The sequence below is a fragment of the Eleutherodactylus coqui genome, chromosome 4 (genome assembly GCF_035609145.1).
Source record: "Eleutherodactylus coqui strain aEleCoq1 chromosome 4, aEleCoq1.hap1, whole genome shotgun sequence".
NCBI lineage: Eukaryota > Metazoa > Chordata > Amphibia > Anura > Eleutherodactylidae > Eleutherodactylus > Eleutherodactylus coqui.
The window spans coordinates 267,460,861-267,476,707 of NC_089840.1; positions in this window are offsets into that span (position 1 = coordinate 267,460,861).

A 15,847-nucleotide genomic window follows, 5' to 3' on the forward strand; every position below is an offset into this window, starting at 1 on the left:
TTGTAAAGGAACCCCAGTCTGACTGGGGCATGCAGTGTGGACCAAAGCCCACCTGCATTAAGCACGACATTACAACCTCAGCTGTGTTGGGCAATGCAATGGGATATTTCTATGTACCGCCGGAGGCTTCCTGGCACCCACCCATGCTGTGGGTCCACAGCGAATTATAAATGCATCTGTTTCCACTTGTAAAGAACCCCAGTCTGACTGGGGCATGCAGTGTGGGCCGAAGCCCACCTGCATTAAGCATGACATTACTACCTCAGCTGTGTTGGGCAATGCAATGGGATATTTTTGTGTATCGCCGGTGGGTTCCAGGGAGCCACCCATGCTGTAGGTGCACACGGAGTTTAACCTACATGTGTCCACTTGTAAAGAACCCCAGTCTGACTGGGGCATGCAGTGTGGGCCGAAGCCCACCTGCATTAAGCACGACATTACAACCTCAGCTGTGTTGGGCAATGCAATGGGATATTTCTATGTACCGCCGGTGGCTTCCTGGCACCCACCCATGCTGTGGGTCCACAGGGAATTATATATGCATCTGTTTCCACTTGTAAAGAACCCCAGTCTGACTGGGGCATGCAGTGTGGGTCGAAGCCCACCTGCATTAAGCACGACATTACTACCTCAGCTGTGTTGGGCAATGCAATGGGATATTTTTGTGTATCGCCGGTGGGTTCCAGGGAGCCAACCATGCTGTAGGTGCACACGGAGTTTAACCTACATGTGTCCACTTGTAAAGAACCCCAGTCTGACTGGGGCATGCAGTGTGGGCTGAAGCCCACCTGCATTAAGCACGACATTACTACCTCAGCTGTGTTGGGCAATGCAATGGGATATTTTTGTGTATCGCCGGTGGGTTCCAGGGAGCCACCCATGCTGTCGGTCGACAGGGACTTCACAATAGGGAGTTGTACCTGCCTGTGTCTATGAATTAAAAAGCCCGGTCTGACTGGGGCATGCAGAGACACCTTGACAGAATGAATAGTGTGTGGCACATAGGTTCCCCATTGCTATGCCCACGTGTGCAGCTCCTGATGGCGGTGGCACAGGATTCTATTTCTCATTGCTTCTGTACAGCATTGTGGGCTATCGCCCCGCCCCTTTTAAAGAGGGTCGCTGCCTAGCCGTGCCAACCCTCTGCAGTGTGTGCCTGCGGTTCCTCCTCATGGCAGACGCACTTCTAAATAGACATGAGGGTGGTGTGGCATGAGGGCAGCTGAAGGCTGCGCAGGGACACTTTGGTGTGCGCTGTGGTGGTGGGGGGGCGGTTGGGCAGCATGTAACCCAGGAGAAGTGGCAGTGGAGTGTCATGCAGGCAGTGATTGTGCTTTGTTGGAGGTAGTGTGGTGCTTAGCAAAGGAATGCCATGCTAATGAGGGCTTTTCAGAAGTAAAAGTTTTTGGGAGGGGGGGGCCCCACTCTTGCCGCTATTGTGGCTTAATACTGGGACCTGTGAACTTGAGATGCAGCCCAACATGTAGCCCCTCGCCTGCCCTATCTGTTGCTGTGTCGTTCCCATCACTTTCTTGAATTGCCCAGATTTTCACACAAGGAAACCTTAGCAAGCATCGGCGAAATACAAAAATGCTCGGGTCGCCCATTGACTTCAATGGGGTTCGTTACTCGAAACGAACCCTCGAGCATCGCGAACAGTTCGTCCCGAGTAACGAGCACCCGAGCATTTTGGTGCTCGCTCATCTCTAATGGTGACAGAGAGTCTTATTGTTAAAGAGAGTAAAACTAACTCTAAGCTGTTCTACAACTATATAAATGGCAAAAAGATTAATACTGAAAGTGCCGCCCCTTTAATAAATAATGTAGGATAAAATTGTAGAGAGTGATGAGCAGAAATCAAATCTATTAAATAACCCTTTCTCCAGTGTATTCACAGAGGAAAATGAAATCTCAGATGAAATGCAGAGTGATAAATTAAAATCTCCACTAAATGTCACCAGTCTAATGGTTCATTTACATAAGACAACTGTAGGCTAAGCGACTGAACAAGCACTGACGTCACCGCTAAATTGTTAGCGCTTGTGCAGAGTGGTTAGCCAGACAGATTACGGCTAACTCTCGCTGACTTCTTTCTCAGTGCTTCCTATTCTATGTGTTTACACACAGAGAGAAGTCAGTGATCTAGCAATGTTTTTTTTTTGCTGGTTGAAAGTGAGTGCCAAACTAAAAGCAAATGAATAGTAAATTATGTTTTACATTTAGACATAACGATTATCGTGCATTTTCGTTAAAAAGATTAATATAGACAAATAATCAGGTCCCAATGGCATACACCCCCGGGTTTTAAGGGAATTAAGTAATATGATAGACAGACCCTTTTTAAAATTTATTTAAGGCCTCAATAGTGATGGGGTCTGTTCCACTTGATGGGCACATAGCAATGTAATGACGATATTCAAAAAGTTCCCCTTCACAGTATAGACACTATTAAAACTCGATTATAGTTAGGTAAATTAAAACGTAGGGCTAAGGACAGACAAGGATACCACGTTGTTCCTACTGTTAATGGTCAATGACAAGTGTGTTGAATCAGTAGAGAAAGACGTGGATATCTGGACAAACATGTAACATAAAACGTTTTCGTAAAAATGCCAAGATATATATAGCTGACCCCACAACTAGAATCCACCAATTCAGGGTTACGAGCCCTCTTGTTTATTTTGAAAGTGGGGGTCTAGCTATTATAGGCGTAGAAAGGAGACCTAGGGAATATATAGAGATGCCGGTTCACCACAGCAATCCAGAGGGAGCTACAGGGCTATAAGATGGCCCTAAGTCACTCCAAGCTTTATGCATGGTCAGTGAAATAGATCAATTTCCTTCAATCCCTATAAAATCATTTAGGATTATAGTTAGGGTAATTTAGCTAATATTGTCTAGGTGCTACCTAAGAATTCAATGATTTCTTGGGTTTCAATTTCTAGTTGTTCAATTGGTTCTTAGTTCTAGTTATTCAATTAATTCTAGGTTTGACATGTTTCCCTGCAATCAACAGTTCCTCAGGAATCCTCAAAACTCTCCCCTAATAGAGAATAAATCATTAATTTTTGCCTAAGCATAGTAATGGTCAGGTACTGACGCAATGTATAAAGAAGATCCAACTATCGATCTAATGAAAGGTTCAGTTTAAGCAAAAACTTCTTGATTGCTGTTATGTGAGCATATCCAATGCATGGTGGATCGGTAATGCAATCCATATATCTTAGGGTGAAGTCACACGAACGTATATCGGCTCGGTTTTCACGCCGAGCCGATATACGTTGTCCTCGTGTGCAGGGGGGGGGAGGATGGAAGAGCCAGGGCCAGGAACTGAGGCTCCCGCCCCCTCTCTGCCTCCTCTCCGCCCCTCTGCACTATTTGCAATGAGAGGAGGCGGGACTAAAGACCGGGAATGAGCCCTGCCCCCGTCCCACCTCTCCCCATTGCAAATAGTGCAGAGGGGCGGAGAGGGGGCGGGAGCCTCAGTTCCTGGCCCTGGCTCTTCCATCCTCCCCCCCCTGCACCCGAGGACAACGTATATCGGCTCGGCGTGAAAACCGAGCCGATATACGTTCGTGTGACTTCACCCTTAGAGTGTATCTGGACACCGAGAATCTACCTAGCTCACTAAATAGGCATAATACAGCTCTAAATTGGTAACCACTATTCTATATGCTAAACTAGGCCAGAACAACCAGGTCCTGATTTGAGATTATCTAAGTACTTTGCTGATCTAAACTGGTGAATAATTCCTTCAGCTATAAACAGGAGTACAATGACCCTTTGCTAGCCAGAAAGTTGCTCTCAAGTATCAATTATAGTCAAGAAGGTTCTCTAAGGCTATATAAAGAAGAATAAGATAACTGTGGCTTTTCAAGAGATGTGGATAGAAACATGAAAATAAAATAAAAAATGGTAGCAAAGCCTACAGCCCTGATGGTGGGCTACTGGCAACGGTATTCAAAAAGGGATCAAAAAGTGAACCTGGAAACTACAGCCCAGTAAGTCTTACTTCCATGGTAGGTAAAATGTTTGCAGAGTTTCTAAGAGATGCTATCCTGGATGAAAATAGCTGCATAACTTCATATCAGCATGGCTTTATGAGAAATTGCTCCTATCAAACCAATCTGATCAGCTTCTATTAGGAGGTAAGTTCTAGACTTCATTGGGGAGAGTTATTGGATCTTGTGTATCTGGACTTTTCCAAAGTGTTTGACACTGTGCTGCATAAAAGGTTGGTATATAAAATGAGAATGCTTGGTCTGGGCAAGAATGTGTATAAGTGGGTAAATAACTGCTCAGTGATAGAAAGCACAGTGTGGTTATAAATGGTACATACTCTAATACAAAGAAATGGTCAGGGAGGCGCTTCAGGTGGCTAATTAGTGAGGTAAGTTAGTGTGATCACTAGATGATCGTGACACGTAAGAGAGTGTGGATAAAATTAAAATAAATGAAATAAAATTAAAATTAAAAATGACTCACCCGGCGTGTGGTGGAAACTCCTGTGGAGAGGAGTCCCACCAACGCCTCCAAAGTCCGAGTTGGCTTATCAGATCTCTTATGGGATCTTTCCTATGGCGTCCGCCAGGTTCCCTGGTCGCTGGAGTGCCGCTGCAGAGCTGCTGTGTCCAATGTAAAATCGGGCCCACGGTGTAAGAACAGGTTTAAAAATAAAAAGTGCTCCTGCGCTGCCTCGAACAAACGACCGGTTCGGACAATAATAATATTGTCTAAAAAGATTTATTCAGGTATAGGTACAACGCGTGTGACCTTCAGAAGTTTAAAATCCTTGTTGTGAAACTGTAAAAAATGGCGCGACACACTGTGTTTTATGAACCCATTTTTTATATTATTACGGTGGTTGTTTATCCTCTCTCTTACGGAATTGATAGTTCGACCAACATACCTGTGCCCACATGGGCACTCTAGTAGATAAATAACTGATCTTGTTTTGCATGTGAGGTATTGTTTGATTTCCAGGAGTACGCCTTCTTTTGTTTCTATTTCTTTTCGTTTGTGTGTGATATTCCAGCAGCATTTACATTTCTTCTCTCCACATTTGTAAACACCCGTTGTATTGTATGATTTTGTGTTTTTTAAGTTTTTTTCCCTATTTAAGTTTTTTTCTTTCTTAGGGCAGGATGGTGCGAGGAGGTTTTTGAGGGTCTTGTTTTTTCTGAACACACATATGGGATGGTCCGGGATTTTGCCTTTCAGGAGTGGGTCTTCCTTTAGTATTGACCAGTTGTTGTTTAAAATTTTCTTAATTGTACTGTATTCTCTACTGTACTTCGTGGTGAATGCCAGTCTGAATTGGTTCGCCCCTATTTCCTTGTTGGTTTTCTCTTCCTTCTTGTTGTGTTCTTCTTCTTTTTCATTCTTCTTTTTCAGGACTTTATGATATGCTGAATCCACTAGGCTTTTTGGATATCCCTTATTTTTGAACCTTTCTTTCAGGATTTTTGCTTGTCTTTTGAATTCTTCTATGTCACTGCAGTTCCTTTTTATTCTTTGGAATTGCCCATACGGTATGTTTAGTTTCCACTTCTTGTAGTGGCAGCTTCGAAAATCCAGATAACTATTTGTATCTACTGGTTTAAAATTAGTGCGGGTTTTTATTTTCTTGTCCTCTGATATTAGTTCTAGGTCCAGGTACACTATTTTTTCCTTATTGATTATAGAAGTGAAATTAAACCCGAACTCATTCTTTGCTAGGTCACTGATGTATTTTTCCAAGTCCTCTTTTTTCCCTTCCCAGATGATTAGTAGGTCGTCTATATAGCGCCTATACATAATGATGCGGGGGTCAGAGAATTTATGTTTCTCGAACACCCCCATTACACAATTTGCGAAACTTGGGGCACAGATCGTGCCCATAGCTGTACCCCTGGTCTGTCTGTAAAAATTGCCGTTATACGAAAAATAGTTATTTTTTTAAATGAATGTTATGGCTTGTAATATGAAGTCTTTTTGTTTGGTCGGCATGAGTGGATCCTCACTTAATATTTCATCAATAGCCTCCACCCCTTTCTTATGATCAATGTTTGTATATAAGGACTCTACGTCCATTGTACACCATAAGTATGTTTCTTTCCATGGTATTTCTCTGATGGTCTGTAGTAGATGTCCTGAGTCCTTTGTATATGATGGAAGACTTTTGACGTATTTTTGAAGTTGTAAATCTATGTATTCTGATAAGCGATTTGTGATTGCTTGCATACCTGCTATTATTGGTCGTCCAACACCATAGAGAGGGAATACAGTCCCCTCCTCTCCCTGCAATATGCCATACACTGCTAATCCCATGGAGTGGGCGTGTAGGCACACTTGCATCACTGATCATGTGACCTCCGGGTCACATGATCTCCCGGAATCCCGGAAGTAGTTTCATTTTCACCTCTCCTACATTCCAACACCGCACAGATGACGTGGAGGTCATGTGAGCGGCTATCAACTGAACCACAATGAGATCACCACCACACTACATCTGTAAGTAGCTATATAAAGATGTTTCTCATGTTACTGCATTATGTACTTGATAAAGTCGTGTTTGACGACGAAACGCGTTGTACCTATACCTGAATAAATCTTTTTAGACAATATTATTATTGTCCGAACCGGTCGTTTGTTCGAGGCAGCGCAGGAGCACTTTTTATTTTTAAACCTGTACATACTCTAATACGGTCACCATTACTAGTGGGGCACCACAGGCGGCAGTATTGGAGAATGGGTCACTGTTACTAGTCAGGTACCACAGGGGCAGTAATGGAGAGTCACCATTACTAGTGGGGTACCACAGGGGTCAGTTTTGGACCCTGTGCTTTTTAATAAATTTACTAATGACCTGGTAGAAGGATTGCATAGTAAAATAGCAATATATTCAGATGATAAAAAACTATGTAAAGTAATTTAAAAAAAGAAAGGACAAAACATGGTTGCAAGAAGATTTGGTTAAATTGGGGGCTTGAGCAGAAAAGTGGCAAATGAGGTTTAACACTGATAAATGTAAGGTTCTGCAAATGGGCAGAGGAAATGCATGTCACCATTACACACTAAATGGGAAACCACTGGGTAACACTGACATGGAAAAGGACTTGGGAATTGTACTTAATTGTAAGTTTAACTGGAGCAACCAGTATCAGGCTGCTGCTGCCAAGGCAAATAGGATAATGGGGTGCATCAGGAAAGGCCTAGGGGCGCATGATGAGAACATTGTTCTTCCTCTTTACAAGTCACTGGTCAGACCACACATGGAATATTGTGGACAGTTTTGGGCACCGGTACTCAAGAAGGACATAACAGAGCTTGAGTGGGTACAAAGGCGAACAACTAAAGTAATAAATGGAATTCGCGGACTACGATACCCAGAAAGGTTATCAAAATTGGGATTAATTAGTTTAGAAAAAAAGACAGCTGAGGGGCGACCTAACAATTATATATAAATATATCAGGACTTAGTGCAGAGATCTCTCCCATCATCTATTTACACCCAGGACTAAGGAGGAAAGAAGGTTTCTACACTGACATATGTAGTACCCCAGAGTAAGGTACTCCAGCATTTTTGGTGTTCAACTCTATCCTTTCAATCAGGTTCCAATGTAATAAATAACACATGTAAAAAGCTATAATTTTATTGCGTATATCTGCATATGTTTCCAGTATAATGTGTGGTCTGGCAAGTTTCTCTAGTCTCTGCTAAGTACAGGTTACCTAGCAACATTCAGGGGGGTGGTTAACCAGGTACAGCTGGTCTGTTATTGGTGGTTATCACATGTGGGCTGTGTGTCTGGCTCCTGACCCGCATCCCTGGCGCGTCTAGGGACTGTCGCCCAGTTATCGGCCTAGGGCCCAGCCTAGAGGGGCAAGTAGGTCGGGATAGGGGTTGCAGGTAGTTCAGGGACTCCCTGTCACCCAGACTCTACTTCCCTGACAGATACACTGGCCCACAAAAGGTCAGACACTTATATCCGACCGGGGGCGTTAATTCCTTCCATGGAGGCTGTGTCGGCCTTGGCAAACCAGGTCAAGGCCCTGACGAACCTGGTTCAGGACCTGACCACCCGTTTTCAGCAACAGGAACAGCTGTTATCTTTGGCTCAGGTTCAGCCTCCTTCTGTTCCGGTGACAACTTCTGAGCCTCGGGCTACGCTGCCTGATTTCTTTATTGGTGAGAGGAAACAGTTTTTTGCTTTCCGAGAAGGCTGCAAGCTGTATTTTGACCTACGACCTCACACTTCTGGCACAGAGTACCAGAGGGTAGGAATTGTGATTTACCGTCTAAGAGGAGACCCTCAAAATTGGGCTTTCTCTTTACCCTCTGACTCTCCGACCTGACAGTCTTTAGATGCCTTTTTCTCTGCTTTGAGTCAGATCTATGACTAACCTGACCATGCTGCCTACGCTGTCTCCCAACTGTTGTCCTTGTGTCAGGGCCGGAAGGTGGTGGAGGACTACTGCTCCCACTTTAGACAGTACTGCACGGAGTCGGAGTGGAATGACTCAGCCCTCAAGGATTTGTTCTTGGCCGGCTTATCCAAAGGTCTCAAGGATCTGCTGGTTGCCCATCCTGAGCCTAATACCCTGGAGCAAGTAACGTTGCTAGCTATTTGAGCTGACCATCGACTGAGGGCTAGACGATCCGAGATTGAAAACACAGCAGCACTCCCAGATAAACACCACTGGTGTGAGGCAAATGAATATGCACAGCCCGAAAAAGGAGCTGACTCCAAAGCTCCAAACTATAGTCCAAAGTAAATGAAGTAGGTCAGCATCATGCAGCGGTTTAGTAAAAATTAATGCATCATAGCCGATGCTCCTTTATTGATCTGGATAAAAAGAGAACAAACAAGCAACGTTTCAACTCTATGCAGAGTCTTTGTCAAGCAAATTACAATCGTGCATTAAGATTAAGATCACTCCCACAACAGGTGCAACACTCACTTGTTCACACAACACAGCTGAGAGAGCCAGAGCTGGCAGCGGTGAATAGCGTTATCTCAAAAAGGAACTCAACAGTCATCATAGCCATCAGAGTCTGTGTGCCATATTGCACATGCGTGTAACTTGGTGTTTCAGCGGTACTATGCAAGAGGCACTCTCTTCACCGTAGTAACAGGAAACAATACTCCACAGCGCATGTGCGGGAGCATATTGCTCTCACGATAATGTGACCAGGACTCTATCCTCACCCCCACTATAGTGAGCAGAAAAGGCCCTTAGTGCACAAGAATGTGGAACAACCCCCGGGATGCCCTATTGTCTCTGGTAGGGGTTCAATCTTGTGTAATGTTTCACATTTTTTGGATAGAGTGCTGAGGAGCTTTTTAACACGGACAGCGTCGTATATCAAGGACACAACGGACTTCCTATTGAGGATTAAGGAAATATCCGTAACTGATGAATCTATACTGGGGTCCTTTGACGTTATGTCACTGTACACTATCATACAGCAGGATAAAGGACTAGAGGCAGTTTTTTGACAAGATCTGATTTTAGCAACAGGAAGATTCTATTTGTGCTGGCGTTGCTGGAGATGGTACTTAATAGCAACTACTTTATGTATGGTGAGACCCACTATAGGCAGTGCCGTGGTCCGGCCATGGGCACTAATGTGGCACCGACGTATGCCACTTTGTTTATGGCATACGTCCAGGAATCTCAGATCTTTCTTTCCAGCCACTGGTGCAATGTACAGACATGGGTCCAATATATAGATGTCATCTTTGTGATCTGGGATGGTACAGTGAATGAATTACAACTCTTCCATGAGATGATAAATAACATCCTTCCAGACCTCAAATTACCTTGACATACTCTACCATACAGATTCAATTCCTAGATGTTCTGGTATACAAGAATGAGGGTCAACTTAAGATGGACATATTTACCAAACAGACAGACAGGAATAGCCTTCTTGATTACAATAGTTACCATCCTCTGCGCATGCTTGACTCTCTACCCTGGAGTGAGTTACTCAGGGTACGTGGTATCGTGACTGACGAACAGATTTGTGTCAGGTTCAAGGCGCGCAATTATCCTGATGAACTCACTACAGCATTATGGTCCAAAGCGTGCTTTATTGAACGAGAGTCTCTTCTGGTCTCTGTTAAGCGAGTTGTTGCTCCATCTTGTATCTCTTTTGTCTCGGATTTTGGTCCCGTAAGCAAACGGGTGGCTCAGATTATCAGGCGGCATTGGTCTATTTTAGCCAATTGCCATGATACAATCCCTGAATTTAAGGTACCCCCGATTATGGCATACCGTAGAGGAAGAAACTTTAGGGATAAATTAGTACATAGAGCACGTACTCTCAAGAAACCTACAAGACAAAATGTGCTGCCACCTTTGAAATCAGGCAATTTTCCCTGTCTCAATTGTGCCAGTTGCAATAACATGATTGGGGCAATACCTTCACGCACCCACGTACTGGTAAGAGATATTCCATCAAAAGGAGATTTTCCTGCACTACATCTTTTGTTATCTATGTCATTACTTGTCCTTGCGGACTACTGTATGTGGGCAAAATGACAGAGTGCAGGAATCGTATTTCGAAGTATAAAAGCACAATTCGTACAGGAAGAACAGATGTACCAGTGGCTAAGCATTTTGTGGCTAAACAGCATTCGGTGAGCCAATTGCGTTTTCAGATCGTTGACTCGGTTCCTGATAACCCGAGGGGCGGAGATAGGGAGAGGAGACTCAAGTTCATTGAATCCAAGTGGATCTTTGAGCTTGATTTCCTCCATTCACATGGGTTGAATTTGGAATATAACCCGCTTCCATTTGTATAAGCATCTAAGAGTGTATGATTCTTACTTTGTCCTGTATACTATTGTTTTTAACATTTTATTGGTTTACCCACAGATCCTGGGAACACAGCTGGGACACGGGTCATGGTCAGTGGCTCATGTATATATTGACTATAACAACATCTTCATATATATCCTGACGTGTGAACCCTTCTATAGGAACCATTGGTTCTTATAGAAGCTCGCTTTTCGTGCGCCTCTAATGCATAAAAACAGCGCTAGTATGAACGAGGCCTTAAAGGGAAACGGTCACGTCCCATAAACTAAGTTATGCTGCTGCTAGGGAAGGTGACAGGGAGCTGGATTATTTATTTTTTATACTCACTGATTCTGATTCCTGCGCTGTCAATGGCCGAAGATTGTGCACAGTATGGAAAACTGACTCTTTTAGAAGGGCGCACTTAGAAATCTTTTCAGATTGCACTAAGTGAAGCTCAATCTTCAGCGGGTGACAGCGCAGTAACTAGGGAGCGGGTAAGTAGAAAAATCCATCACCTGCTACTTGTCACCTCCCCTAACAGCACTATGGCTCAGTTTGTGGTGCTACAAGGAGGTGACAGGTTCCACTTAGGTGTTTAGGAGTTTTAGTGACAAGAAGCTTCATTTTTCAGCTCTCTGTCACAGTGCAGGATCCCGGTGTCAGTATGAAGCAGATGGGATGGTTTTTTTATGGCTTCACAAAACTCAGTTTTCACACTTGATCTTCATCCTCTGTCATAGTCTTCACCATCACATCACCATTATCTCCATAATGAATCACTACTAGAGATGAGCGAGCACTAAAATGCTCGGGTGCTCGTTACTCGAGACGAACTTTTCGCGATGCTCGAGGGTTCGTTTCGAATAACGAACCCCATTGAAGTCAATAGGCGACCCGAGCATTTTTGTATATCGCCGATGCTCGCTAAGGTTTTCGTTTGTGAAAATCTGGGCAATTCAAGAAAGTGATGGGAACGACACAGCAACGGATAGGGCAGGCGAGGGGCTACATGTTGGGCTGCATCTCAAGTTCACAGGTCCCACTATTAAGCCACAATAGCGGCAAGAGCGCCCCCCCCCAACAACTTTTACTTCTGAAAAGCCCTCATTAGCAATGCATACCTTAGCTAAGCACCACACTACCTCCAACAAAGCACAATCACTGCCTGCATGACACTCCGCTGCCACTTCTCCTGGGTTACATGCTGCCCAACCCCCCCCCCCGCACGACCCAGTGTCCACAGCGCACACCAAAGTGTCCCTGCGCAGCCTTCAGCTGCCCTCATGCCACGCCACCCTCATGCCTATTTATAAGTGCGTCTGCCAGAGGAAAAGCAGGTACACACTGCAGAGGGTTGGCACAGCTAGGCAGCAACCCTCTTTAAAAGGGGCGGGGCGATAGTCCACAATGCTGTACAGAAGCAATGAGAAATCCAATCCTGTGCCACCTCCATCTGGAGCTGCACACGTGGGCATAGCAATGGGGAACCTATGTGCCACACACTATTCATTCTGTCAAGGTGTCTGCATGCCCCAGTCAGACCGCGGTTTTTTATAAATAGTCACAGGCAGGTACAACTCCGCAATGGGAATTCCGTGTGCACCCACAGCATGGGTGGCTCCCTAGAACCCACCGGCTGTACATAAATGTATCCCATTGCAGTGCCCTGGACAGCAGAGCTAACGTCAGATTAAATGCAGGTGGGCTTCGGCCCACACTGCATGCCCCAGTCAGACTGGGGTTCTTTAGAAGTGGACACATGCATTTATAACTCCCTGTGGACCCACAGCATGGGTGGCTCCCTGGAACCCACCGGCGGTACATAAATACATCCCATTGCATTGCCCATCACAGCTGAGGTAATAATGTCATGTTTAATGCAGGTGGGCTTCGGCCCACACTGCATGCCCCAGTCAGACTGGGGTTCTTTACAAGTGGACACATGTAGTTACAACTCCGTGTGGACCCACAGCATGGGTGGGTGCCAGGAAGCCACCGGCGGTACATAAATATATCCCATTGCATTGCCCATCACAGCTGAGGTAATAATGTCATGTTTAATGCAGGTGGGCTTCGGCCCACACTGCATGCCCCAGTCAGACTGGGGTTCTTTAGAAGTGGACACATGTAGTTACAACTCCGTGTGGACCCACAGCATGGGTGGGTGCCAGGAAGCCACTGGCGGTACATAAATACATCCCATTGCAGTGCCCAACATAGCTGATGTAACTTCAGCTGTAATGCAGGTGGGCTAAAAATTAATTTGATTACACTGTAGGCGAGGGCCCCCCAAAATTGGTGTATCAACAGTACTAATGTACCTCAGAAAAATTGCCCATGCCCAACCAAGAGGGCAGGTGAAACCCATTAATCGCTTTGGTTAATGTGGCTTAATTGGTAACTAGGCCTGGAGGCAGCCCAGTTAAAATAAAAATTGGTTGAGGTGAAAGTTTCAATGCTTTAATGAGCATTGAAACGTATAAAAATTGTTTAGAAAAATTATATGACTGAGCCTTGTGGGCCTAAGAAAAATTGCCCGTTCGGCGTGATTATGTGAGTTTTCAGGAGGAGGAGGAATATTATACACAGATTGATGAAGCTAAAAGGTCCACGTTTTTGATGGGGATAGAGAACGATGCTTACATCCGCGGGTGCAGCCTACGTATTGCTTAGGTATCGCTGCTGTCCGCTGGTGGAGAAGAGAAGTCTGGGGAAATACAGGCTTTGTTCATCTTGATGAGTGTTAGCCTGTCGGCACTGTCGGTTGACAGGCGGGTACGCTTATCTGTGATGATTCCCCCAGCCGCACTAAACACCCTCTCTGACAAGACGCTAGCCGCAGGACAAGCAAGCACCTCCAGGGCATACAGCGCGAGTTCAGGCCACGTGTCCAGCTTCGACACCCAGTAGTTGTAGGGGGCAGAGGCGTCACGGAGGACGGTCGTGCGATCGGCTACGTATTCCCTCACCATCCTTTTACAGTGCTCCCGCCGACTCAGCCGTGACTGGGGAGCGGTGACACAGTCTTGCTGGGGAGCCATAAAGCTGTCAAGGGCCTTAAAGAGTGTTGCCCTGCCTGTGCTGTACATGCTGCCTGATCTCCGCGCCTCCCCTGCTACCTGGCCCTCGGAACTGCGCCTTCGGCCACTAGCGCTGTCATATGGGAATTTTACCATCAGTTTGTCCGCCAGGGTCCTGTGGTATAGCAACACTCTCGAACCCCTTTCCTCTTCGGGTATGAGAGTGGAAAGGCTCTCCTTATACCGTGGATCGAGCAGTGTATACACCCAGTAATCCGTAGTGGCCAGAATGCGTGTAACGCGAGGGTCACGAGAAAGGCATCCTAACATGAAGTCAGCCATGTGTGCCAGGGTACCTGTACGCAACACATGGCTGTCCTCACTAGGAAGATCACTTTCAGTATCCTCCTCCTACTCCTCAGGCCATACACGCTGAAAGGATGACAGCCCAGCAGCATGTGTACCCTCACCAGTGGGCCAAGCTGTCTCTTCCTCCTCCTCCTCATCTTCCTCCTCCTCCTCCTCCTCACCGCGCTGAGATATAGACAGGAGGGTGCTCTGACTATCCAGCGACATACTGTCTTCCCCCGGCTCTGTTTCCGAGCGCAAAGTGTCTGCCTTTATGCTTTGCAGGGAACTTTTCAAGAGGCATAGCAGAGGAATGGTGACGCTAATGATTGCAGCATCGCCGCTCACCACCTGAGTAGACTCCTCAAACTTTCCAAGGACCTGGCAGATGTCTGCCAACCAGGCACACTCTTCTAAAAAGAATTGAGGAGGCTGACTCCCACTGCGCCGCCCATGTTGGAGTTGGTATTCCACTATAGCTCTACGCTGCTCATAGAGCCTGGCCAACATGTGGAGCGTAGAGTTCCACCGTGTGGGCACGTCGCACAGCAGTCGGTGCACTGGCAGATTAAACCGATGTTGCAGGGTGCGCAGGGTGGCAGCGTCCGTGTGGGACTTGCGGAAATGTGCGCAGAGCCGGCACACCTTTCCGAGCAGGTCTGACAAGCGTGGGTAGCTTTTCAGAAAGCGCTGAACCACCAAATTAAAGACGTGGGCCAGGCATGGCACGTGCGTGAGGCTGCCGAGCTGCAGAGCCGCCACCAGGTTACGGCCGTTGTCACACACGACCATGTCCGGTTGAAGGCTCAGTGGCGCAAGCCAGCGGTCGGTCTGCTCTGTCAGACCCTGCAGCAGTTCGTGGGCCGTGTGCCTCTTATCTCCTAAGCTGAGTAGTTTCAGCACGGCCTGCTGACGCTTGCCCACCGCTGTGCTGCCACGACGCGCGACACCGACTGCTGGCGACGTGCTGCTGCTGATGACACATCTTGATTGCGAGACAGAGGTTGCATTGGAGGAGGAGGAGGAGGGTGCTTTAGTGGAGGAAGCATACACCGCCGCAGATACCACCACCGAGCTGTGGCCCGCAATTCTGGGGGTGGGTAGGACTGAGCGGTCCCAGGCTCTGACTCTGTCCCAGCCTCCACTAAATTCACCCAATGTGCCGTCAGGGAGATATAGTGGCCCTGCCTGCCTGTGCTTGTCCACATTTCCGTTGTTAAGTGGACCTTGGCAGTAACCGCGTTGGTGAGGGCGCGTACAAGGTTGCGGGAGACGTGGTCGTGCAGGGCTGGGACGGCACATCGTGAAAAATAGTGGCGACTGGGAACTGAGTAGCGCGGGGCCGCCGCCGCCGCCATCATACTTTTGAAGGACTCCGTTTCCATAACCCTATACGGCAGCATCTCCAGGCTGATAAATTTGGCTACGTGCACGTTTAACGCTTGAGCGTGCGGGTGCGTGGCGGCGTACTTGCGCTTGCGCTCAAACACTTGCGCTAGCGACGGCTGGACGCTGCGCTGACAGACATTGCTGGATGGGGCCGAGGACAGCGGAGGTGAGGGTGTGGGTGCAGGCCAGGAGACGGTAGTGCCTGTGTCCTTAGAGCGGGGTTGGATCTCAGTGGCAGGTTGGGGCACAGGGGGAGAGGCAGCGGTGCAAACCGGAGGCGGTGAACGGCCTTCGTCCCA